This window comes from Glycine max, chromosome 19 (assembly GCF_000004515.6).
Source record: "Glycine max cultivar Williams 82 chromosome 19, Glycine_max_v4.0, whole genome shotgun sequence".
Lineage (NCBI taxonomy): Eukaryota > Viridiplantae > Streptophyta > Magnoliopsida > Fabales > Fabaceae > Glycine > Glycine max.
Genome location: NC_038255.2, coordinates 19797206 through 19822804, shown reverse-complemented (window position 1 = coordinate 19822804; position 25599 = coordinate 19797206). Strand labels below are relative to the sequence as shown.

Sequence of the window (25599 nt, the reverse complement as noted above, 5' to 3'; positions counted from 1 at the left end):
TACACCAGTTACCCCTTCGTCCATTAAGCATGAACGCAAGTTAGGCTCAGAGGCAATTAATCGAACACGAAGCATGCACTGATTAATGTTCACGAATTTGGGATAACTGGTGAAGGGAAAACTGCCAGGAAACCATATTACAAACGAAACCTCAAAGAGAGTTGGGCTTCGTCCTCAAAAGGAAACAACACCAGAAAAACTAGCCTTCCATAGATTCAAACAGAAAACGCAAATGAAACATGAAGCAGAAACGTAAATGCACAGAAACGTAAATGAACAGAAATGTAAATGAAACAGAAACGTAAATGAAAGTAGAAGAAGAAGCAAGAACGAAATTGTAATTAGAAGCAGAAAACGGAAAATTGCATTAAGAACGAAAACAGTAGCCTTAGAATAGAAGAATGTGAAAACCTAAAACAAAAACTGAATAATAAAATAGCATAACGGAATAGCCTTGCACGAATCCCAAGGCTGGTATTTAAAAAGAGTCACTCAAAGTCACTGGGCCCTATTACAATACTCTGGCCCAAAACGAAATAAACATTGAACAACATAAAATAAAATTGCAAAATTTCCTAATTAGAAATTAACTCAGGTAAGCGCTGCTTTATTTGCCCTCTTCAAGTCCATAACCAAAATCCGGATTAAGCCCAATGTTTCATTAATTCCTGAAATTAGATTAAAAACATCAAATTAGCTAAATGAGCCCAAATAATAAAACTGTCTGATTAATTGACAATTAAGACCAATCAGTAATTAAAATGGTGCAAAAAGGGTTTAGAAAATAGAAGAAAATGATGGCACATCAAAACCCCCCACACTTAGCCTTTTGCACTCCTAGGCAAAATGAAACAAAGAACAAAATCCAAGGATATCAAAGAGAGACAAACAAAAACATTCACATATTTCTCAATGAACATCAAGGAATGAAAGGAATGGGTAACATCTAACATAAGGAGATCCAAAAAGTCAAGACATTTATGAAAATCATCCAAGCAACCCAATCATGGCAAAATAGTTAATCAGCTCAAGAATGAAAAGTGATAAAGCCTCACAAGATATACACTCTATCTCTCAAGTGTCTAGGCTACTATTTACCCTCAAAGCACCCATGAAAGCAAACACCACATAAACTTGGCATGATTCAAAAATTGACAATCAACCCATAAACACAAGCACATGAGGATCAAAAGGTCTTTTAAGGTTGTAATGGGGCCAAAGACAAGGTATGGAAAAATATGGAATAAGTGGCTAAATCCCAAAGGAATAGAGGAGCAATGGGGAATAAGTGCATATTAAGAAAAAAATAAGAAAATAAAAAGGAGTAAAGATAAAATTTAAACATAAAGAGTAGAACCAAGAGTTCCATCATTCTTGTGCCATTTAAGATCTTATTCACTCAACTTTATTGCTTGTCTTTTTCTTTTTTCGATTTTTTTTTTTTGCTCTATGGCCTTTGAGAAACAACATTTCATTCAGCATGTCCAACATTTAACCAATATACAATGTACATCAAGTATGGCCCAAAATACATCATGAAGCATAGCCAACAAAACAAGTTATCCAATGAAACAAAAACCCCCCACACTTATTCCCAAAACAATTCCAAAGCTCCAAAATTCCTTAAGGATATGGTCATATCATGGTTTTTTCATTTAAGGCTTGTAGTGAGCTTCAAAACAAGGAAAAGGAAACAAGGCTCAAAAGGGCTATCAAAGGAATTAATTCAAGGTAAGTCCATTTGGCTAGAAGCTTATAAGAACAAAATTGCCTCAATCATTTCCAAATATGCATGTGAATTAGGAAGCATCAACAAGAATCAAGCCAAGGCTATTGTGCAAGCAATCAATGGGGCAAAACACACCAAATGATTATGATGATAGATGGCTCAAATTCTCACAAAGGTAAACTCATCACTTTCAAATTGAGCTTTCAAAACTATCATGATATGTAGAGGAGAATCAAGGATTTCAAGTCACAAAATGTCAACAACTTTTATTTTCAAAACAATTACCCATTTCTTGAACATATCCTATAATTCAAAGAAAAACATGCAAAGTCGTACATGCACACAAAATTGACCCAAAATATTAAACTAAAAATCTTACGAAACTAACAACATTAACAAATTAACACAACTAACAAATTAACCAAACCAACAAAACTAGCAAAACCAAAGAACACTCCCCCCCCCCCCATACTTAAACAACACATTGTCCTCAATGTAGCACAATTAAAAGATTAAAAACAATTAAATCATCAAATAGAATCGGACAAGTGTAATAAAAGCAAAGAAGGAGATAGGAAAAGAAAAACTCCCTAAGTCATGGTGAAGGAAGAGTAGGGTCGAGTAAGGAAGTCTCTTCCACCACGACGTCCACTAAAGAAGGGTTCGTGAGGAATGGCTTAAGTCGATGTCCGTTGACCTTGAAGCTCTTGTTTGTGGAGTCGCTTTTGATCTCAACTGTACCATAAGGAAAAACATTAGTAACAACAAAAGGACCAATCCACTTAGACCTCAACTTACCACTCATGAGTCCAAGCCTAGAATTATACAATAACACTTTTTGCCCAACCATGAAGTCCTTCTTAACTATCATGCTATCATGGAACTTCTTGGTCTTTTCTTTGTAGAACTTGGCATTCTCGTAGGCTTCTAGGCGGATTTCATCTAACTCACTCAGTTGCAACTTTCTTTCCTCACCAGCTTAATCCATAGAGAAGTTGCAAGTCTTCACTGCCCAGTAAGCTTTGTGCTCAATTTCCACTAGAAGATGACATGCCTTTCCAAAGACAACCCGATAAGGAGACATTCCTATGGGTGCTTTGTAGGCAGTCCGATGTGCCCAGAGAGCATCATCAAGCCTGGTACTCCAATCTTTCCTGCTTGGCTGCACAATCTTCTCTAAAATTCTCTTGATTTCCCGGTTAGAAATTTCTGCCTGTCCATTGGTCTGGGGGTGGTATGGTGTGGATACCCTGTGTACCACCCCGTACTTTTTAAGCAGGGCATGCATTGTCCTGTTGCAAAAATGGGTTCCTTGATCACTAACAATTGCTTTAGGTACTCCAAACCTGAAAAACATATTAGACCTGACAAAGTCTGCAACAACTTTAGAATCATTAGTTCTAGTGGGCTTGGCTTCCACCCATTTTGAAACATAGTCAACTGCAAGGAGAATGTAAACATAACCAAAAGAGACAGGAAAAGGGCCCATGAAATCTATACCCCAGACATCAAACACCTCATAGAATAGCATAGGTTGCTGAGGCATTTGTTGTCGCCATGTAAGTGTATTTCCTGCTCTCTGACACTGCTCACAAGTGCTGCAGATCTTCCACGCATCTTTAAATATGGTGGGCCAATAAAAACCACAATCAAGCACTTTGCGAGCTATCCTTTGAACACCCAGATGACCTCCCGGTGCGGAAGAATGACAGAACTACAGGACTGAGTCAGACTCATGATCTGGAATGCACCGTCTAATTACCTGATCACTGCACAATTTCCACAAGTAGGGGTCATCCCAAATAAAAAGCTTAGCATCACTTTTAATTTTATCTTTTTGGGCCTTATATGCTAAGGGAGAAAAAACAGAGGCAACTAAATAATTGACAATGTTAGCAAACCAGGGAGTAGAAAGAGAGTCAGAAATACTATACAGTATATACAAATGATCATCCGGAAAATCATCCCGAATGGGTGAATCCGCATCTGATACACGTTCGATCCGACTCAAATGATCAGCAACTAGATTTTGTGCTCTGCTCCTATCACGGATCTCCAAGTCAAACTCTTGGAGCCAGAGCATCCATCGGATCAACCTAGGCTTAGAATCAGCCTTCTTCAACAAGTACTTTAGAGCTGCATGGTCAGTATAAACAATAATGCGGGTACCAAGCAAATAAGATCGAAATTTTTCAAGAGCAAAAACTATGGCTAGAAGCTCTTTCTCAGTAGTAGTATAATTCGCTTGGGCAGCATCTAAATTCCTAGAAGCATAATATATCACACTGGGCAATTTATCAATTTTCTGAGCAAGGACAGCCCCCAATGCATAATTTGATGCATCACACATAAGCTGAAAAGGGGCTGTCCAATCGGGTGCCTGGATGATGGGGGTGGTAGTCAGCGCTCTTTTGAGGCAATCAAAAGCCTCTTTGCATCTGTCATTAAAGTCAAACTCCACCTCCTTTTGCAACAAGTTGGACAATGGAAGGGCTACTTTGCTAAAATCCCTTATAAAGCGCCTGTAGAATCCTGCATGACCAAGAAAAGATCGCACCTATCGCACACAAGAGGGGTAAGGCAATTGTGAAATAACAGAAATTTTTGCAGGATCTACTTCAATACCCTTATTGGAAATAATGTGGCCTAAAACTATACCTTGCTCAACCATAAAATGACATTTTTCAAATTTTAGAACAAGGTTAGTTTTAATGCATCTATTCAAAACTTTTTCCAAACTATTCAAACAACCATCAAAAGAGGATCCATATACAGTGAAATCATCCATAAACACCTCTATGCAATTTTCTAATAAATCACTGAAAATACTAATCATGCACCGCTGGAAGGTACTAGGGGCATTGCACAGGCCGAAAGGCATCCTCCTATAGGCAAAAGTGCTGAAGGGGCAGGTGAATGTGGTCTTTTCCTGATCCTCAGGAGCAATAGTAATTTGCATATAACTAGAAAAACCATCAAGGAAACAGTAATGGGATTTAGTAATTTGCATATAACTAGAAAAACCATCAAGGAAACAGTAATGGGATTTACCTGCCAGGCGTTCAAGCATCTGGTCAATGAATGGCAGGGGAAAATGGTCCTTTTTGGTAACCTGGTTCAGCCTCCTATAGTCAATGCAGACTCTCCAACTGTTCTGCACCCGAGTAGGAATCAGCTCCTCCTTCTCATTTTTTATCACTGTGAGGCCGGTCTTCTTCAGGACTACCAGGACGGGACTCACCCATTGGCTATCGGAGATAGGATAAATGATTCCAGCTTGCAAAAGCTTGGTTATCTCCTTCTTCTCTACATCAAGAATCACCGGGTTGAGTTTTCTCTGTGGCTGTCTTACTGGTTTAGCTCCATCCTCTAAATTTATTCGATGCATACATGTGGATGGGCTAATACCAGGAATGTCCACCAGGGTCCAGCCTATAGCCTTCTTATGCTTCTTGAGAACTGACAACAACTTCTCCTCTTGCTCATCAGCAAGGGAGGCAGATATAATCACTGGAAAACTCTTGTTATCATCCAAGTAAGCGTATTTTAAATTTGATGGCAGAGGCTTCAATTCTGGTGTGGTCGGCTGGACAGTGGTAGAAGGAGATGGTTTCTCAGCCTTTACCTCATAAAGAAAGTCAGAGGTATGTGTACTTCCTAAAACATGGTTAGTCCTATCTGACTCTATAAAATCAATCTCGAGAGGTAAAACACCACCACCAGACATGCAATCAATATCACTCTCAGATTCACTCTCAGCATCAAATTCAGACATATGATCAAGTACAATTTCAGACTCAATGCATGAAGAGTGAGAGGCATGCAGATTAGAATAAAGATCAGTCATGTATTCATCAACAACATGGTCAATTATTTCAGCACGAAATTCAGAAAGATCTTCAGATGGGTATTTCATAGCATCCAGAATATTAAAATGAACAGTTATATCACCAAACTCCATGGATAGTGTGCCTGCATAAACATCTATCTTAGTTCTAGCAGTTTTCATAAAGGGTCTGCCTAGAATGATGGGAACTGATCCTTGAGAAAATCCATCTTCCATATTCAAAATATAAAAATCAACAGGGAAAATCAGTTCACCAACTCTAACTAAGACATCTTCTATGAAACCAACAGGGTAGGCAACACTTCTATTAGCTAAATGAATTACCACATCAGTTGACTGCAAGGGACCTAGAGATAGAGAATTAAAAATAGACAGAGGCATAACATTAACAGAAGCTCCTAAATCTAGCATGGCATTGTCAAACTTACTATTCCCTATAATAAATGGTATGCTGAATGTACCTGGATCTTTGCATTTTTCAGGAATTTGAGGAACAGATTTACCAATCAATGCGGAGACATTTCTGCCCATGCTAATCCGTTCACTTCCTTTAAGCTTCCGCTTATTAGTGCACAACTCCTTCAAGAATTTAGCATATCTTGGAATTTGCTTTATTGCACCCAACAGAGGTATGTTTACCTCTACTTTTCTAAACGTTTCCAAGATCGCTTTCTCTGCCTCTTCCATTTTTTTGTTGGAAACTACTCTTGGAGGGAATGGAAGAGGGGGAATGTGCTGCTTCTGCAAATCAGAATTACCTGTGGAAGAAGATTCACCTGCACAGAAATTGTTAGGTAAATTTTTGTCATCACCTTTTTCTGGAGTAGAGTGAAGTTTGGCAGGTTCATTTGCAGATAAGGAAGGTGCTACGGGTTGAGGTCCTTGACACTGCTTTCCCGACCTCAATGAAATGGCATTGACATTTTTTAGATTTTGGACAGCTTGAGAAGGCAGCTTGTCAGAATTCTGGGACTGTTGTTGATTCAATTGGGTAGCCAATTGTCCCATCTGATTGGTTAAGCTCTGAATGGAGGCTCTGGTCTCTTGTTGAAACTGCATGTTGTGCATAGTCATTTGCCTCACAAGTTCTTTGAGGGAAGGTTGTGGAGGGGTCTCAACTATTGGCTGTTTCTGGGGCTGTTGTTGTTGTTGGATTGGTGGAGGAATGTATGGTCTGCTTGGGCCAGCAACATTTTGGAAGGAAGGAGCAGGTTGCTGTTGTTGTTGCTGAGGGCTGGACCATCTGAGATTAGGGTGATTCCTCCATCCAGGGTTGTATCTGTTGCTGGAGAGGTCATAATTGTTCTGCTATGGTTGATTTTGCAGCTGAGGTTGAGGAGGTCTATTGTAAATATTTGCAGCATAAGCTTCAGGCAGCTCAATTGCTCCAGGTTGCTACATGGAAGGGCAAAGGTCTGTATAGGGGTCAACAGAGGAGCACAAACCACAAACCCTTGCGACATGTACAGATTTCTGATTCAAGGCCAGCTGGGTTACCAAGTTAACCAATGCATCCAGTTTGCCTTCAAGCTTCTTAGTCTCATATGATGCAGCTGAGTTTGTAGCTACCTCATGCACTCCTCTAATGACTATGGCATCATTTTTGGCGCTAAACTGCTGGGAGTTGGAAGTCATCTTCTCAATTAAATTTCTGGCTTCAGTAGGAGTCATGTCTCCAAGGGCTCCACCACTAGCAGCATCTATCATACTTCTTTCCATATTACTGAGTCCTTCATAAAAATATTGGAGAAGAAGCTGCTCCGAAATCTGATGGTGAGGGCAACTGGCACATAGTTTTTTAAATCGCTCCAATACTCACACAGGCTCTCTCCACTGAGTTGTCTAATACCTGAGATATCTTTCCTGATGGCTGTGGTCCTGGAAGCAGGGAAAATGTTTTCTAAGAATACTCTCTTAAGGTCATCCCAGCTCGTGATAGACCTTGGAGCAAGGTAATACAGCCAGTCCTTTGCCACTCCCTCTAATGAATGAGGAAAAGCCTTCAGAAATATGTGATCCTCTTGGACATCTGGGGGTTTCATGGTGGAGCAGACAATATGAAATTCCTTCAAATGTTTGAGCGGGTCTTCACCTGCAAGGCCATGAAACTTTGGAAGCAAATGAATCAGTCCAGTTTTAAGAACATATGGGACATCCTCATCAGGGTATTGGATGCACAAGCTTTCGTAGGTGAAATCAGGTGCAGCCATTTCCCTTAGAGTCCTCTCACGGGGTGGAGGTTGTGTCATGTTCTCAGAATGTGCAAAATCAGAATGCTCAAAATTGTAATGCTCCAAATCAGGATGTTCAAAATCACCAATAACAGAATGCACAGATTCACCAGTAATGGAATGCTCAGGATGATCAAAAGGTATAAAATGATGCCTAACTAATCTATGAAATGTCCTATCTATCTCAGGGTCAAAGGGTTGTAAGTCAGATGGATTGCCTCTAGTCATACACTACATTCAGCATGCACAACTAGTTGCCTTGTCATGTAAATAAAGGTGCAGGTTTGAACTACAGCTACCCTCAAATGATATCCAAATGACTTGAAATTTTGTGAGCAACCTTATAAAATGATGAGAAGATAGCATAAAAAATTTCAGGCAAAAATTTAAAGTCTAACTATGGAAGCTAAAAATGGTAGGTTAAGAAAAATAAGTGAATAAAACTTGAAAAATAAAAAACTTTTGACAGAATCACTATTTTTGGACGATGGAGACCTTAGCCGGCCTATGGCGGCCTGCCATGGCGTAGGAAATTTTTTTCTACCCCAAATACATATATAATAATTGTGATTCTGATAACCGGAGCAAAAGTTATGGCCGTTTGAAGTTTCGACAAATACAAAATTTGCTACTTTTTTGGAACTTACAAATCTGACCAAACTAAAGGCTCTAGCTATTTTTCCCACAAAATATAGGTTAAAAGAAGTTACCACAAAAACATTCAGCCAAAAATAACAACCCTAGCTACTAAAACAAAAAATCTCAAATAATTCAGCATGGGTGGTCGCTAAAATCCGTCTCTACTTGATTTCTACTATTACTCTGTTTTGCCGCAAGCAAAAGTGGTCGCTAAGTCCGTCGCAAAACACTATTCACAGCAAAACACCCAAGACTTAAACAGGGGAAACGCTTAATGGGAAAACTGAAACAGAACACACACTAAACAAAATACCAGGACACTAAACAACACTAACACACATACTAACACAATACTAACAATTAAACATAAAACACGAAAGGATTAAACACACAACACTAGCTAGCTATTATGAACCTTTGGACACTGCTCCCCGGCAACGGCGCCAAATTTGATTGAGGCCGTACCCGAATCAAATAAACATGAAAATGCAGTAACTAGGAAGTGATCCTAGGTCGTTTCCCAACGAGCAATGACAAACCAAATGTTCATAATATACTTGCGCAGTAACAGAAACGATTGGGGGGGGTTTGTTTTTTTCGTGATTAAAGAGCAAAACAAGTAAACTGGAATATGAGACTACTAATATTAAAAACGGGTTGTTTCCTCTAATTCAGAAGCCATTCTCTTATCCTGGGTTATGGAGAATTCGTCCCTAACAGTCAACTACTTAATCCAACCCTATTTCAATTTACTAAGCGAAAATCAACTTAGGGTTGTCAATACGTGATTAGGCACCACATACACCAGTTACCCCTTCGTCCATTAAGCATGAACACAAGTTAGGCTCAAAGGCAATTAATCGAACACGAAGCGTGCACTGATTAATGTTCACGAATTTGGGATAACTGGTGAAGGAAAACTGCCAGGAAACCACATTACAAACGAAACCTCAAAGAGAGTTGGGCTTCGTCCTCAAAAGGAAACAACACCAGAAAAACTAGCCTTCCATAGATTCAAACAGAAAACGCAAATGAAACATGAAGCAGAAACGTAAATGAACAGAAACGTAAATGAACAGAAATGTAAATGAAACAGAAACGTAAATGAAAGTAGAAGAAGAAGCAAGAACGAAATTGTAATTAGAAGCAGAAAACGGAAAATTGCATTAAGAACGAAAACAGTAGCCTTAGAATAGAAGAACGTGAAAACCTAAAACAAAAACTCTGAATAATAAAATAGCATAACAGAATAGCCTTGCACGAATCCCAAGCTGGTATTTAAAAAGAGTCACTCAAAGTCACTGGGCCCTATTACAATACTCTAGCCCAAAACGAAATAAACACTGAACAACATAAAATAAAATTGCGAAATTTCCTAATTAGAAATTAACTAAGGTAAGCGCTGCTTTATTTGCCCTCTTCAAGTCCATAACCAAAATCCGGATTAAGCCCAATGTTTCATTAATTCCTGAAATTAGATTAAAAACATCAAATTAGCTAAATGAGCGCAAATAATAAAACTGTCTGATTAATTGACAATTAAGACCAATCAGTAATAAAAATGGTGCAAAAATGGTTTAGAAAATAGAAGAAAATGATGGCACATCACCCCCCCCCCCCCACACACACACACACACACACTTAAACAACACATTGTCCTCAATGTAGCACAATCACAAGATCAAGAGCAATCAAAACAATCAATAAAATTAGACAAGTGCAATAAAAGTAAAGAAGGAGACAGAAAAATAAAACTCCCTAAGTCATGGCGGAAGAGAAGTAGGGTGAAGTAAGGAAGTCTCCTCCATCACTACATCCACTAAGGAGGGATTTGTGAGGAATGGTTTCAGCTGGTGTCCATTAACCTTGAAGATCTTATCTGTGGATTCACTTTTGATCTCAACTGTACCATAAGGAAAAACATTAGTCACCACAAAAGGACCAATCCACTTTGACCTCAACTTACCACTCATGAGTCCGAGCCTAGAGTTATATAACAAAACTTTCTGTCCAACCACAAAGTCCTTCTTAACTATCAAACTGTCATGGAACTTCTTGGTCTTCTCCTTGTAGAATTTGGAATTCTCATAGGCTTCTAAACGGATCTCATCTAGCTCACTTAATTGCAACTTCCTTTCCTCTCCAGCCTGATCAATAGAGAAGTTGCAGGTCTTTACAGCCCAGTAGGCTTTGTGCTCTATCTCTATAGGAAGATGACATGCCTTGCCAAAGACAACTCGATAAGGAGACATTCCTATGGGTGCTTTGTAGGCAGTCCTATGCGCCCAAAGAGCATCATCCAGCCTGGTGCTCCAATCTTTTCTGTTTGGCTGCACAATCTTCTCCAGGATCCTTTTTATCTCCCTGTTTGAAATCTCAGTCTGCCCATTAGTTTGGGGGTGGTAAGGTGTGGAAATTTTTGTGCACGACTCCATACTTTTTGAGCAAGGCATACATGGATCTGTTACAAAAATGGGTGCCTTGATCACTAACGATGGCTCTAGGGACTCCAAACCTGCAAAACAAATTAGATCTGACAAAATCCACAACAACCTTAGCATCGTTAGTTCTGGTGGGTTTGGCTTCCACCCATTTTGAAACATAATCAACAGCAAGGAGAATATAAACAAAACCAAAAAAGACAGGGAACAGCCCCATAAAGTCTATACCCCAGACATCAAATACCTCATAGAACAACGTGGGTTGTTGAGGCATTTTCTATCTCCATGAAAGTGAGTCGCCTGCTCTCTAACAAGGCTCACAAGTGCTACAGATTCCCCACGCATCCTTGAATATGATGGGCCAATAAAAACCACAGTCAAGCATCTTGCAAGCTGTCCTCTGTATGCCAAGATGGCCACCTGGTGCAGAATAATGACAGAATTGCAAGACCGAGTCGATCTCATGGTCAACATCCACAAATAGGGGTCATCCCAAATATAATGCTTAGCATTGCTCTTAATTTTATCATTTTGGGCTTTAGATGCTAAGGGAGTAAAAACATAAGCAACCAAATAATTCACAATATTAGCAAACCAAGGAGTGGGGAAGGAATCAGAAATACTATACATAATGTACAAGTGGTCATCCGGAAAATCATCCCGAATGGGTGAGTCCTCAGATGCATGCTCAATCCTACTCAGGTGGTCAGCCACGAGGTTTTGTGCACCACTCCGATCACGGATTTCCAAATCAAACTCTTGGAGCCAAAGCATCCACCTGATCAATCTAGGCTTTGATTCATCCTTCTTCAACAGGTACTTCAGAGCTGCATGGTCAGTATAAATAATAACATGAGTACCAAGTAAAAATGAACGAAATTTCTCAAGAGCAAAAACTATCGCTAATAGCTCCTTCTCTGTGGTAGTGTAATTTGCTTGAGTAGCATCCAAAGTTCTAGAAGCATAGTAGATCACCCGAGGCAGCTTACCAATCTTTTGAGCAAGGACAGTCCCTAATGCGTAATTGGATGCATCGCACATTAGCTCAAATGGGGTTGTCCAATCAGGTGCCTGAATGATAGGGGTGGTAGTCACCGCATGCTTGAGGCAATCAAAAGCCTCTTTGCATCGATCATCAAAATCAAACTCCACCTCCTTTTGCAGCAGATTGGATAGTGGAATGACCACTTTGCTAAAATCCTTGATAAAGCACCTATAAAACCCTGCATGACCAAGAAAGAACAAACCTCTCGCACGCAAGAGGGGTAAGGCAATTGTGAAATAACAGTTATTTTTGTAGGGTCTACCTCTATGCCCCTACTGGAAATGATATCCCTAAAACTATACCTTGTTCTACCATGAAGTGACATTTTTCAAAATTCAGCACAAGGTTAGTTTCAATGCACCTATTAAGAACTCTATCCAGACTATCCAAACATGCATCAAAAGAGGATCCATAAACAGTAAAATCATCCATAAACACCTATATGCAACTCTCTAAAAAATCACTAAAAATGCTAAGCATACACCGCTGAAAGGTACCAGGGGCATTGCATAGGCCAAAGGGCATCCTTCTATAAGCAAAAGTGCCATAGGGACAGGTGAATGTGGTCTTTTCTTGATCCTCAGGAGCAATATGAATTTGTAAATAACCAGAAAAACCATCAAGAAAACAGTAATGAGGCCTACCTACCAAGCGCTCAAACATTTGATCAATGAATGGCAGGGGAAAACGATCTTTTCTATTTACCTTGTCCAGCCTCCTATAATCATTGCAGACTCGCCAGTTGTTCTGCACTCTTGTGGGGATAAGCTCATCCCTTTCATTCTTAATCACTATGAGGCATGTCTTCTTAGGAACCACTTGGACTGGACTCACCCACTGGCTGTCATAAATGGGGTAGATGATTCCAGCTTGTAGGAGCTTGGTCACTTCCATTTTCACCACATCTAGAATGACGGGGTTGAGTTGCCGCTATGGCTGCCTCACTGGCTTAGCTCCATCCTCTAAAAGTATCCTATGCATGCAGGTAGATGGGCTAATACCAGGAATGTCTGCTAAAGTCCATCCAATGGCTTTCTTGTGCTTCTTGAGAACTAGCAACAACTTCTCCTCTTGCTCAGCAGCAAGGGTGGCAGAGATGATCACTGGAATTTTTTCCTTGTCCTCCAAGTAAGCATATTTGAGGGTTGCTGGTAAGGGCTTCAACTCTGGTGTGGGTGGTGGCTGAATAGTGGGAGGAACCAGGGTAGGAGAAGAAGAAGGTTCCTCAACCTGTACCTCATAAAGCAAGTCAGAAGTATATGTACTTCCTACAACATGGTTAGTGCATTCTGACTCTAAAAAATACACATCAAGAGGTACAACACCCAGAAAATCAGAACCAGACTCAAATTCAAATTCACTCTCAGCATAAAAATCAGATACATGATCAAATTCAAACTCAGATTCAGATTCAACGCATAAGGAATGACAAGTATGCAGATCAAATAAAAATGGATGTTTCCTACCATGAAGAACAGAATCAAAATCAAACATATAATCATCAACAATTTGATCAATTATCTCAGCACAAAAAACAGAATGATCCTCAGATGGATGTTTCATGGCATCAAGAATGTTAAAATGAACAACAATATCACCAAATTCCATAGACAATATGCCAGCATAAACATCTATCTTGGTTCGGGCTGTTTTCATAAATGGCCTGCCTAAAATAATTGGAACTAAACCATGGAAAAATCCCTCTTCCATATTAAGAACATAAAAATCAACAGGAAAAATAAGTTCACCAACCCGAACCAGCACATCCTCTATGAAACCTGCGGGGTAAGCAACACTTCTATTTGTCAAATGAATCACCACATTTGTAGATTGCAAAGGTCCAAGAGATAAAGAATTGAAAATGGACAGAGGCATGACACTAACTGATGCTCCTAGATCTAGCATGGCATTCTCAAATTTACTATTCCCAATAATGCAAGGTATACAAAAAGTACCTGGGTCCTTGCATTTCTCAGGAATGTGAGGAACAAATTTACCTATCAATGCTGACACATTTCTGCCCATGCTAATCCTTTCATTGCCTTTGAGCTTCCTTTTGTGGGTGCACAGCTCCTTTAGAAACTTGGCATATCTTGGAATTTTCTTGATGGCATCTAGCAGAGGTATGTTCACCCCTACTTTCCTAAAGGTCTCCAAGATCTCCTTTTCCACTTCTTCCATTTTTTTTGTTTGGAATTGTTCTAGGTGGGAATGGAAGAGGGATAGGAGGCTGTTGTAAGTCAGAATTACTAGAAGAAGGCCCACCTGCATGAAATTTTTTGTTAGGAAGCTTTCTCTTTTGTGCAACTATCTCATCCTCTTTCTCAGGTGTAGAATGAAGCTTGACAGGTTCAGGTGCAGGTGCTGCTACTGGTGGAGGCACTTCAATTTGGTTGCCAGACCTCAAGGTGATGGCACTCACATTTTTCGGATTCTACACAGTCTGTGAAGGCAATTTGTTAGAATTTTGGGACTGAGATTGGTTCAACTGAGTAGCCATCTGCCCCATCTGATTTGTCAGACTCTGAATGGAGGTTCTTGTCTCTTGCTGAAATTGCATATTCTGGATGGTCATTTGCCTCACTAACTCTTCTAAGGAAGGTTGAGGAGGGGCCTCAGTTGCTTGTTGTCTTTGTTGTGACTGCTGCTGCTGTTGCTCCATTAGAGGAGGAACATGTGGCTTGCTTGGACCAGCGGCATTCTGGAAAGGAGGGACAGGCTGTTGTTGTTGTGGAGGACTTGTCCATCTCAGATTTGGATGATTCCTCTAACCTGGATTGTATCTGTTGCTTGAAAGATCATAATTATTCTGTTGTTGTTGGTTTTTCTACTGAGGGGGTCTATTATAAATGTTTGTAGCATAAGCTTCAGGTTGTTCATGGACTCCAGATTGCTGCAAAGAAGGACAAAGATCTGTACGCTGATCTGCAGAAGAACATAGACCACAGACTCTTGCAACAGGTGCTGATTTCTGATTCATGGTAAGCTGAGTTACTAGGTTGACCAAGGCATCAAGTTTTCCCTCAAGCTTTTTAATTTTAGCAGATGAAGATGAATCTGTGGCCACCTCATGGAATCCTCTAAGGACAATAGCATCATTTCTTGCACTTAATTGTTGGGAGTTGGAAGCCATCTTCTCAATCAAATTCCTAGCCTCAGCAGGAGTCATATCACCAAGGGCTCCACCACTGGCAGCATCAATCATACTCCTCTCCATGTTGCTAAGTCCCTCATAGAAATATTGAAGAAGGAGTTGCTCAGAAATCTGGTGGTGAGGGCAGCTTGCACACAATTTCTTTAATCTTTCCCAGTACTCATACAAGCTCTCTCTACTAAGTTGCCTGATGCCTGAAATGTCTTTTCTGATGGCAGTGGTCCTAGATGCAAGGAAGAATTTCTCCAAGAACACCCTCTTAAGGTCATTCCAGCTGAAAATGGACCTAGGAGCAAGGTAGTACAGCTAATCTTTTGCCACTCCCTCCAGAGAATGAGGAAAAGCCTTTAGAAAGCTATGATCTTCCTGGACATCAAGGGGCTTCATGGTGGAACAAACAATATGGAACTCCTTAAGATGCTTATGAGGATCTTCACCTGCAAGACCATGAAACTTGGGCAGCAAATGTATTAGTCCAGTCTTGAGAACATATGGAACACCCTCATCTGGATATTGAATGCACAAGCTTTCATAAGTGAAATCAAGTGCAGCCATTTCCCTATGATTCCTCTCACGAGGTGGAGGTTGAGCCATGTTCTCAGTATGAAAATTAGTAGTCGAATGCTCAAAATCAGAATATTCAGAATCACCAACAACAAAATACTCAGAATGCTCAAAATGCTCAAAATGCACAGAAAGACCAGGATACACACTATGCCTAATTAATCTATGAAAGGTTCTATCTATTTCAGGATCAAAGGGTTGTAAATCACCTGGATTGCCCCTAGTCATGCACTATATGCAGCAAATCATGTGTTTCTCAAACAAGCACCAGGGGAGGGTTAAAACTACAACTATAGTCAAACGATATCCAAATGAGCAGAAATTTTGTGAGCACTCTAAAATCATGAAAAGATAGCACAAAAAATTTCAAACAAAAATTCAAAGTCTAACTATGAAAACTACCTAAGCAAAGTTTAGAAAAATAAGACAAAAATACTTGAAAAAAAAAAACTTAGTAAACGGCTGATTTTTCAAGTTTAAAATGGCAATGGACCTTTGGTGGATTGCCACAGCATGGGAAATTTCTGTCTACCCCAAATGCATATATAATAATAGTCATTTTGATACCCAGAGTAAAAGTTATGGCCGTTTTAAGTTTTGCTAAAAACAAGTTCCCAAAATTTGTGTCTCTCTCAAATACTATCACACCTAGTGCTCCTGGTATTTTTCACACAAAATATGGATCAAAAGAAACTACCACAGAAAAAATCAGCCAAAAATAACAACTCTAACTATCAAAACAAAAATCGCCAATTAAATTGCAAAATTAGTCGCTAATCACTGTTCACAGCAAAACATAACGCTCAAACAGTCGCTAAAAATAGTCACTAAATAGGGGACATGATTGAAATGCAAAACAGAATGCTATACAAAACAAAACAGCTAAACAATATTATGAACCTTTGGCCCACTGCTCCCCGACAACGGCACCAAATTTGATTGAGGCCATACCCGAATCAAATAAACATTAAAAATGCAGTATCTAGGAAGTGATCCTAGGTCGTCTCCCAACGAGCAATAGTCAACCAAACGTTCATAACAGATAGTAATAAAACAATAACGAATTGGGGGGGTTGTTTGTTTTTGTAAATTAAACAGCAAGCAAATTTGAATTAGAAAATAACAGAATTAAATCATGTTGTTTCCCTTTGATTCACAAGCAAGTATCTTATCCTAGATTACGAGAATTTATCCTTAATCAGTTCAACCACTTAATCCAACCCTAAATTAAATTACTAAGCGAAAATTAACATAAGGTTGTCATTATGTGATTAAGCAACACATACACCAATTAATCATGAACGAAACTGATCATTAAGCATGAACGTAAATTAAGCGCAGAGACAATTAATCAAGCACTAAGCATGCATGGATTAATAGCAACAAATACAGATTAATTGGTGAAGAGGAAAAACTTATCAGAATTCAATAGTAATAACAAAAACTCAATGAGAGTTGTGCTTGATCCTCAAGAGAAAACAACGCTGGAGACTTAGCCTTCCATTAATCAGCAGAAAATGAAATTGTAGATTGAAGTAGAAACGAAATTGCAGAAAACGAATTTTATTCTATGTGAACAATGTGCATGAACAATAATAAAAAATGGAATTCTAAAATCCTAGAATTATTCTCCTCCCCTAAAACTAAAACCCTGGTGTTATTATATAGGTTCTCAGCCCCAAAGCTTACAAATCTATTTTAAGTCCAAGCCCATAAATGAAATAAAATAAAATCTGGACAAGATAAGATAAGATTGGATGAAATAAAATCTAGATGAAATAAAATCTGGATAAGATAAGATTGGATGAAATAAAATCTAGATAAGATAAGATTTGATAAAATAAAATTGTCTGCTCTCTTCAAATCCAAGCCCAATTCCGGATTCAAGCCCAATTGCTTATAATTCTCCTGAAATTAAATTAAAAACACAAAATTAGTCAAGTAGGCCCAAATGATAAAACTGCATAATTAATTTGACAATTAAGGCTAATCAGTAATTAAAATGGTGACAAAAAGGATTAAGAAATAGGAGAAAATAATGACACATCACCTTCACATGAAGACAAAACTCCGACCCCTCCTTCCTTCCATCAGGGTAACCAATTAGCGAACACCCCTACCATACCAGCCAAGAGCTGCTCCCAATTTGCTTTCCTTTTCTAGGCACACATGCGGTGACCTTGTAGGGGATTGACGGGTCTACTTTCATGATGAAAAATGTGAGAGACCAGCCGTACATAAAGAGAGGGTGTGCAACAGACAATCCTTGCATTGCTCTTCTCGCATCTTCGATCAAATGTGTCATAGGCATCGGCCAAAACAGCAACGACCAGACTTTCCTTGTTGTGGTGATAAGCAAGGAAAGTGTCGATCGTCGCTAGATCAACTAGCCCATCCACATTTGGAAAGAGGATGACCCCGAACACCAATAGCGCTAAAACATCAATAAATGAAGCCGACTCTCCTTGATCTGCCAAAGCCTTCGCTTTCTCTTCCAAGTGCTTCTTTGGTATCCCAACCACCCCATCTCTATTTTGTTTTACACGGTCCAATTCTTGCACCGAGACCTTGACCACTTTGGCTATTCTTGCCATGGAGGGGTGTTGGATTTCCCCTACGGTTACTTTTTGTTCCACTTTTTCTTCGTACAAATATATTCAAGGGAATCCGGTTTGCCGAAAAGCGCACCAGATCGTCAAGTATTTAAAAATTAAAATGAATGAATCTGAGTATCGAACACAGGAAACGAATGTTAGCCTGAGTTAAGTTCAGAAATGAAGCATTGTTGAGAGAACATGTATGATTGATAATTTCAAACAGAATTTAAACTAAACCTTTATGCTAAAAACTATAAAATGCAAGGTAAGTAAAAGTGACGGCAGTAGGTAGAAATGTTGGGTCTTTCTAACAAACAAGCTGATGCATATAAATATATTTCTCTAATCAGTCATGCTCTTGTGTTCTATGTTGCAGCCTAAATTACTCAACCTCGATCCCTCGTCAGACCAAATCAATCCAAGCTTCGTCCTCAGATCCCTCTTGTTGGACTAGTCCCAATTGAGACGACCCTTTTAGGTTTAGACTAACTTAAACTGAGTTCGTCCGCAGATCCCTCTTGTAAGACTAGACTCAGCTCAAGCAGCTTACGAAAGTTTAGCCTAATTTAGCCTAAGTTTCATCCGCAGATCCCTCTTGTAAGACTAGGCCTATACTAAACAACATTATTGTAACAACATAATTAAAACCAAAACTTAATCCGCAGATCCCTCTTGTAAGACTAAGTTTCGATCCTACTTCAATCATGTTCTAAGGCAACAGTACATTTCCCAATGCTAAAATCACCTAACTATGCACACAAATGGATGATCAAACTAAAAGCATACAAACATTAAGCATTGAACACAGAAAACATAATCAATTAGATATTAAGTATCTACATCAGTTGTTCATTAGAAATCTCAAACTAGGGTGTTTAGCCAACCATTATAGAAGAAACCCTAACAATAATAAGCTTACAAAACCTAGGTATCTCTACAAATGCTGCTCCTCTTGCTGCCTCCAGAGCTCTTGTGCTTAGTTAGTCGTATAAGACGACTAACAAACTCCCCCAAATTTACAGTTTTGCTTGTCCTTAAGCAAAGAAAGAACAACTCACTTGTCATCAAGTGACAAAAACAGTGGTTAATCAAAAGAAAATGGTGTCTGATTCATAAAGGAATTCAACCATATGAACTGAATATCATGGAATGCTTAAATCAATCACTTCTCATAAGCATGCAACTTTTCAAAGATAGGAGCATAAGCATTAGAGTCACAACTGAAATAAGCTAGTAAGCATGACGGAAATCAAGGAAGGATGACCAACCAAAACCTCACAATCATTGTTTCACTCAAGCTCAATTTTTTAGGCTTATTCCATCATAAACAACCAACATAAGTTCCAACCTTTGCATTTCATCTCATCTCATACAACAATGAACACACAAAATTGAGTCTGAAGGACTTTCTCGGCTTGTAATGGGGTTAGGCTTCCAACAAATCATGGTTTTTCTAGGATTCAAAAGCTTAGGTTCTAAGAGAGCATTCATCCATAGATAAACCTTCACCTTTTTCATTCATTCCTACCCCGTACCCGCCCTTTATTTAGGCACTTAGCTTTCATTCATTATGTTGCAGCATACACACTTATTAATTTCATTTGTACTTATAGTTTTCTTTTTAACACAGAAAACATTATATACATAAATAGTGTGTGTATACTATTTTCTTTGACCATTTCAATTCTTACCCAGTGCCTCCCCCAAATTTGGGAAAAATTTGCTTTGAACCCAGCTTCTGTGGATGATGCTCTCCTACAACCTAAAATAAGGTAACAAAAGATACAACTGAATAGGCTCCAGGTTCAATCAATCAATAAATTCATTCAGCTCAAACTGGGTGCAAGAGATAATTCATTCAAACATATGGTCAGCTTGTTGGCTAAGTGGCTATTCATAATCAAGCATGGCCTTCATCACCCTCAAATTCATGCATCCAGTCCATACTTCAGATATTCACGCAAAAATCAGTGCTAAATGATAGTCATTTATCTCAAAATTTAAGGATCACACTTTCACCGGGATACGGTTAATGCATTCCTTCACAATCAATCTGAAAACCAACTAACATTTTCAGACATACTTCCAATCACATGCTCATTCTCTTCTAATGACTGCAAACTTGATCAAAAAAATCATCTAATCATCCCAATCCATTCAATTCATGCATTTGCTCAATCAAATCATTTTCAAACACTCATTTCATACCAAACAAGCCACTATATACAAAGTTCAACCAATTCACTGTTCAATCAAGCTTTTTACAGTACTGAAATTTAAATGCTGAAATTTAAAGAACTGAAACATAAAAGCTGAAATTTAAATGACATAAATCATAAAATAACTTAAAATAAACTAAAGTGTTCAAAATGCAAAAATTTAAACGTCTTGCTCCTCCTGTGGCTGGTCTTTATTAAGATCCAGTGCTGGAGCTGCTGATGAATCCTGGATAGGCTGCTCTGGCTCCGCAACTGGTGTAGATGGCTAGGTCTCCTCAGGAGCAGGTGCAGAGGATGGCTGGGTCTCCTCAAGAGCAGGTGCAGAGGATGGCTCCGGTATCTGATCTGTGGGGGTACCCTTCTCCTGAGGCATGTGTGTATTTGCATCAAAATAAAAGGGCTCGGGAGGGATGAGCTCATCCTCCCCCTTTGTTGTTGTTGTTGCTAGTAGTGCTGGTGCTGGTGGTTCCTCAGTCACAGGCCTCTGGGCTGCAAAGGCCCCACCCCTTCCAGAAGAAGAGGGCTGGTCTCTTGGCCAGGCCACCTGAGCCTCAAACTCCTCCATGCTCATAATGGATGGCAAGCCCAAGCCCTGAAGGCTCTGCATGATAATGGACTGCCCCTGTGGATGCTTTGGAGCATGGCGTGTAGCATCTATGGTGTAAAAATAAAATCTGATGGACCTGTAGATAAAGAAGTTGGAAGTGGTATATGTGAGGGTGTAGGAGGAATAATTGGAGTCTGAATAGGAGGTAATGGAGTTGTGGAAGAAGAAGGAGTTGGTGTCTCTGGTGCTGAAGTGGTGGGGACCTCGAATCTGAGTGAACTCCCCTAGCCTTACATAAAGTTGTGATCAAGGCAGGGAATCCTAGTCTGGATGTGTCATGTTGTGCTATGAGGGATATCTAGTGGGAGATGAGGTATCCCACATTCATGTCCATCTTCATGATGATGCTATAAATGAGTTCGGCTTTGTCAAGAGTGACATCAGAAGTGTGGGAAGTGGGAATAAGGTTTGAAAAGGAATGAACGCTCCAAGTCTGAGCAAGCATGGTCATGCTCTTCCTCAGAATCTTCAAAGGCTGCCCATCAGCATTAAGCTCAAATCTCCTCCCTGGGATACAATGCTTAGCAGCTAACTCCTGAGGATCAGACCTCAGGAGTGCAAATCTAGAGTAAGCACTGAGTGTTTCCCCCTCTTCCACAACAACAGGGGTCTTCAAATATGTGTTAAGAGTATCCTCATCAAACTTAATCAGATGACCTTTCACCCTCACCTGCTTAGGTGATTTGTCCTCAGGGTCATAAAGGTTTGCATAGAATTCATTTACAATGGCAACATCAATGTTGTCATCCAGAAAGTCAATCAACTCCTCATCCCAATGGCGTCTCTCAAGTTCCTGCTTGAACTCATCAAACTCTGTATAGTAGACTACCACATTCCTTTCTAGTAAAAGCTTACGAGGCACCACAATGTCAGTGTATCTCTCCCAAGCCTCTTGGGAAGAGAATCTGGATCTATCAAATCTGGCTTGGGTAGGTGTAGAGGGTGCCTTTCTTTTCCTAGAAGCCATCTGTAAAATATAAGACAAAACACAAAGAGATTAGTACAGGTTATTTTCACAAAAATAGAAAAATAAAATTGAAATTTTGACTGGGCGCTTAGTGCAGCATGCTGAGCTTAGCACGCCTTATGAAATTTTACTCAAGCACTAAGCACAGCAAGCTGGCGCTTAGCTCAAAGACACAGAAAACATTTTTTCCTGTAGAATAGGCTTAGCATAGCTACGCTTAGCCTAAGTCTACAATTTTAGAAACACTAGAGGACTGGAGCTTAGCGCAACATGCTGGCGCTTAGCTCAGCCTCAACAGAAAGACACTCAGGCTTAGCGCACAGGTTGCGCTTATCCTGACTTACAAAAACTTAAAAGACAGCGAGGGAGTTGAGCTTAGCGCAGCAAGGTGCTTAGCTCAACACACAACAAGGGCTTAGCGCACAGATGCGCTTAGCCTTATTACAAAGGCAAAGAAATAGAACCTAAGTGGTGCTTAGCTCAGCAAGCTAGACTTAGTGCCTGAACTACTCTGAGTATCTCAGTATACTATTGACTCTTAGTGCACAAGCATGCTTAGCGTCTACATCGTTTTGGTTCAACAACCACGATGAACGCCCTTAGCGCAACATGGTTCACTTAGCACGATCATCAGAAATCCTAAAAAATTTAACAGTTGCGATTAACAGGCTAAGCACAGCAGGTGCGCTTAGCGTGTTCATCAAAATACCTAGAAATACACACAGGGGTTTTCACCCCTTTCAGCCACATTGCCCCTAATGGGCTTCTAAACTACCTAAAGTCCTAAAATACCTAACCCTAAAACTAAGTAACTTAACCTAACAACAATACTAATCACGAAAACCATAAATAAACTATCCTAAGGTTTGAAGCATGAAAAGTAAAAATAGAAATGTGCTAACTTACTTGGATTGTCTTTGAAATGAAGCAAAAATGATGCAAAGAAGCAGTACACACGTCGCAGAAAGTAAAAGAATGCTCAAAGATGAAAGGGTGCAGAGGTTTGGGTGCAAAGGTAGCAACCCAAATGCCTCTGCCTTTGATTTTTAAAAACTAAAATTTGTATGGCGCTCTTCGGACCCTCAAATATCAGTTAATGCCCTGACTGGTATAGCTAGTTTCAAAACTATGAGAGTGATTGGTTACTATCAGAAGAAACCCTTACATATACTCATCGATAGTGGCAGCACCCATAATTTTTTGGATGAGGGGGTGGCTAAGAAATTGGGTTGTCTTATAACAGACATTCCTATCTTAAGTGTGGCAGTAACTGATAGAGCTCAGGTAAACATTACTTCTATTGTTAAGCAGTTTTCTTGGATACTTCTAAACACTGGATTTACCTCAGATATGCTTCTTATACCCTTGGGTTGTTGTGATGTGGTGTTAGGAATTGAGTGGTTGGTTACTCTGGGGGACATTACCTGGAACTTTGATAGGTTATCGATGCAGTTTTATGTCCAAGGTAAGAAATTGGTCTTGAGAGGGGCAACAGGTGCAAGACTAAAAATGGCTAGAAAAAAACAGTTACAGACGACAATTGCCTCAGGTGTGCATTTATCCATGTTGCAATTGTGTGACACGGATAATAATTTCCTACTGCACTCATTAACCACACATGCTACCAATCAAGCTACTCCTGAATCTATAGAGGAATTACTATTGCAGTTTGAGGACATTTTCCAGGAACCTACCAGACTACCACCTAAGAGAAAAGGTCATGATCATAAAATTCCCTTGGTTGCAGGGGCTAATCCTATTAATAATAGGCCCTACATATATGCTAAGCAACAAAAAGATGTTATTGACAAGTTGGTGCAGGATTCTCTTATGTCTGGTACAATATAGAAAAGCAGCAATCCTTTTGCAAGTCCTGTTGTCCTAGTTGGCAAGAAAGATGGCACTTAGAGACTCTGTGTTGACTATAGAGACCTTAATAAGTAGACAATTAAGGACAGGTTCCGTATTCCTTTAGTAGATGATCTTTTGGATGAGTTGCATGGGTCTAAGATGTTCTCCAAAATTGATTTACGGTCAGGTTATAACCAAGTGAGAATGAAGGATAGTGATATCCATAAGACTGCATTTAAGACACATGGAGGCCACTTTGAGTACTTAGTCATGCCATTTGGCCTAACCAATACACCAACCACATTCCAAGGTCTCATGAATAATATTTTTCAAGGCTACCTGAGAAAGTTCCTTTTGGTGTTTTTTTATGACATCCTAATATATAGCAAGGATTTACAACACTATCTCTCTCATTTGCATATGGTATTGTTGACTATGAGAAGGAATTCCTTGTATGCTAAGAAATCTAAATGTTACTTTGGTGTAGAAAGAGTTGAGTATTTAGGCCATTTTATCACAAAAGATGGTGTGTCAACTGACCCTGCAAAAATCATGGCTGTCAAGAACTGGCCAATACCAACCTCCTTGAAACAACTGAGGGGATTTTTGGGACTTGCAGGGTACTATAGAAGGTTTGTTCGAGGGTTTGGTGGGATTGCAAGGCCTTTAACCAACATGTTGAAGAAAAATAATTTCCACTGGTCTGACGAAGCAAAAGTGGCATTTCAATCCCTCAAGGATAGTCTGATTCAATCACCAGTATTAGCATTACCTGACTTCTCTAAGGTGTTTGTGGTTGAGGTGGATGCTTCAGGTTATGGCATTGGTGTTGTGCTGATGCAAAATCACCATCCAATTGCTTTTATCAGCAGAGTCCTCAATATACAACAACAATCACTTTCCACATATGAAAAGGAACTGTTAGCAGTAGTCTTTGTAGTCCAAAAGTGGAGGCATTATCTATTGAATACTCACTTTATTATCAGAACAGACCACAGAAGCTTGCAGTATATACTAAGCCAAAGGTTGACGACATCCTTCCAACAGAAATGGTTGGTGAAATTGATGGAATTTGATTTCACAATTGAATTCAAACAGGGAAAAGAAGATTTAGCAACTGATGCCCTATCCCGATAGGAAGTCGTAGATTGTCAAACAATCACAACTCTCATACCGAAAAGGAACATGTTGAACAGAATCATACGCTCTTAGCAGGCTGATCTTGACATTCAAAAATTGATCCAAGATTTGCAAACCGATGCTTCTTCACATAAACATCATACTTGGAACCATAATGAACTCAGAAGGAAAGGGAGATTGGTAGTTGGGAAGGATCTAACTTTATGGACTGATTTGCTACAATGGATACATGCTGGTCCTACTAGTGGCCACTCGGGTAGGGAAGCCACATTGAAGAGGTTGAAATCAGTTGTATATTGGAGAGGCATGACCAAGGATGTCAGAATTTTTGTGCTCAACTGTGAAGTTTGCCAGAAATGTAAATATGACAAATTTGCCTATTCGGGTTTGCTACAACCCTTACCAATTCCAGAGAGGATATGGCAGCATATCACCATGGATTTTATTGAAGGTCTACCAAATTCCAAAGGAAAACAAGTGATCTATGTGGTAGTGGACATATTAAGTAAGGCGGCCCACTTTATGTCCCTAACACACCCCTACATTGCTACTTGAAGTTGCTCAATCC

The 25599-nt window shown here is 39.6% G+C and overlaps 1 non-coding gene and 1 pseudogene across 1 annotated transcript; one reads left to right on the top strand and one right to left on the bottom strand.

Annotated features, from left to right (window-relative positions):
• Nucleotides 1–7341: 7341 nt before the first annotated feature.
• On the top strand, nt 7342–7447 carry LOC113000540 (small nucleolar RNA R71). The gene has a single exon (XR_003265873.1). It is a non-coding gene; the product is annotated as a small nucleolar RNA R71 (small nucleolar RNA).
• Nucleotides 7448–11676: 4229 nt separating this feature from the next.
• Nucleotides 11677–25599, bottom strand: part of LOC121174179 (uncharacterized) — an 84502-nt pseudogene continuing 70579 nt past the window's right edge.